The sequence below is a fragment of the Manis javanica genome, chromosome 6 (genome assembly GCF_040802235.1).
Source record: "Manis javanica isolate MJ-LG chromosome 6, MJ_LKY, whole genome shotgun sequence".
NCBI classification, from domain to species: domain Eukaryota; kingdom Metazoa; phylum Chordata; class Mammalia; order Pholidota; family Manidae; genus Manis; species Manis javanica.
In genome coordinates this window covers 127,966,664-127,969,095 of record NC_133161.1, presented here as the reverse complement: position 1 = coordinate 127,969,095, position 2,432 = coordinate 127,966,664, and the positions used below count along the sequence as shown (strand labels likewise).

The 2,432-nt window shown below is 36.7% G+C and overlaps 1 pseudogene; it reads right to left on the bottom strand.

The window, feature by feature from the left end:
* Window positions 1-677: 677 nt before the first annotated feature.
* On the bottom strand, window positions 678-1,610 carry LOC140850180 (olfactory receptor 4C11-like; annotated as a pseudogene).
* Window positions 1,611-2,432: the final 822 nt, after the last annotated feature.

Below are 2,432 nucleotides of genomic sequence, written 5' to 3'. Positions count from 1 at the left end.
ACTTTCCTCTTTCTTAGGGTTATAGAATTCTCTTATCATAGCCCCTATTCACCAATCACACAAGTAGATGAATATCTCAAGGCCTTTGTAACATTACATCTTAAAAATCCCATATATAATGTCTCAGTTATCTAATAGCCAAAGAAAACAATTAGTAATATTTTATTAGAATATAATTACATTAAATATCATACACATATAATAATTTTTTTTGATTCAAGTGTGGAACTTTCCAAAGCTAAACTAATGATGCAATGAAGCTAACTTCTTGATACACAAAGTTCCTTTGCTTTGAAGTGTTCAAGAGAAAGCAGGATACCTTATTTGAAATGTGCTCTGGAGAGACTTACCAATCATAGTGAACAAGCTGCATGTTATTTATGGATCTTCACATGTTTGAACAGATGTGATTATACATATATATGTCTTTCTTCTTATCAAACTACAGTTGTGAGATTATTTCACAATAAGCAATGCCAGAATTGAATGCTCAGAAAAAGAGTCAGAATGAGGATGTTTGAAAACCTACTAGTTTGTGGACAGAATAGAGAAAGGCAAGGAAATCACATGTATTATATTTGAGTGCATGGAGGAGTCAGGCTACACACTATGACACTGATATCTGTAGAGACCCAGTTAAACTGCGACACAAAAAGTATTCATCCAAGGCCCTCAAATCATCTTTTGCTTTCAGAGCTAATTTTGATATACCACAGCCTTCTCATGGCATTTTTGACTTCTGCATTCCTCAGTGTGTAGATGAGGGGGTTGAGGAAGGGTGTCCCAATAGTATAACATACAGACACCATATTGTCCATGGGGAAAGTGGTTGGGGGACGTGTATAGATGAATATACAGGGACCAAAGAATAAGACGACAACAGTGATGTGAGAAGTGCAAGTGGAGAGAGCTTTTTTCCTCCCTTCTGCACTGTGGTTTCGCAGAGAATGTAAGATGACAATGTATGAGATCATCAGAATCACAAAACTGCTTGAGCAAATGGCCCCACTATTAGACACCACCAGCAGGTTGATCACATAAATGTCCATGCATGCAAGTTTCAATAAGGGCTGCATATCACAGCAATAATGATCAATCAAATTGGGTCCTCAGAAAGGCAGCTTCAAGGCCAGGATAATCTGAGCCATAGAATGTATAAAAGACCCAATCCACGCAAGAACAATCAGAATGATGCAGACCTGCCGACTCATGATGGTTGGGTACCGCAAGGGCTTACAGATGGCCACATAGTGGTCAACGGCCATGAGGACGAGGACAAAGATTTTCATGGAACCAAATAAATGTAGTGTAAAGATTTGAGTCATGCACTCATTATAAGGTGTAATTTTCTTCGCAGAGAGAGCATCCACAATTAGTCTAGGGGCTGTGGAAGTTGAAAAGCAGGTATCAACTAGGGACAAATAAAACAGGAAGAAGTACATGGGGCTCCCAAGTGTTCGGCTGGACATGATGGTCATGATAATAAGTAAATTCCCCACTGCAGTTCTCACATAGAAAATAAAGAAGATTACAAAGACCATTTTCTGCCTCATAGGATCCTGTGTTAGTCCTAAGACTATGAATTCAGTTATGCTGTTATTTTGCTGCATTGTTTAGCCCACGTAGTGAAAGCACAGCTTAGAAATAATCTGCAAAGGAGAAATTTTAAGAACTATAAAATCAATAAAACATTTGAAAGTCAAATACATATGCTTGGTCGCTTATCAATACGTAATCACTTACAGGCTGTGTACCGTTTTTACCTGAATAAAATGCAATCCATAATACTTACTTGAGCCTTTTATCTGATTCTTTATGAAAATACTGAAATAGAAATAGACAAATAATGAAAAAATTAATGATGCTTCACATGTAATAATCACTAACTGGGGTGAATTGGCGTAAGTGAATGACTTCTTCAGCTGAGTGCTTTCTTTAGTTTTCATCAAGGACTTATCAATATTTAGAGCAGCATGTTTTAGAAGCAGAGGAAAGTTTTGCAATGATTTACTCAGTATGCTTTTGCATTCCTAGAACCAAGTCCAGTTATCTGTAGAGATACTCTTCCAAACACTCTTCCAAACATAAAGTATATTTTTCCAAATATGCACTCTTCCAAAACATGTAAATATGAAAGAATGATTGTCTTTCTTGATAAACCTAAGCACACTCAAACAAACACACACGAGATGGGTGTAGGTGTAGAGAGAGAGACAATAAAAATGAAATTTTTGCAGTGAACGCCCAGGCAGTTGGACCAGTTCATTATGAGACTGAAATACATTGTTTTGAGTAAGTATGTTTCTTTCGTTTTTATCTCTCATGCCTTTCTAGTTGTTTAGGCTTAAATTCAGCTGAATTAAACTTTGCACTTTTTTACTCTACTATGTTGTCTAAAGTTAAATCCTTCCCCTATTCATTGTTTTTCTGAG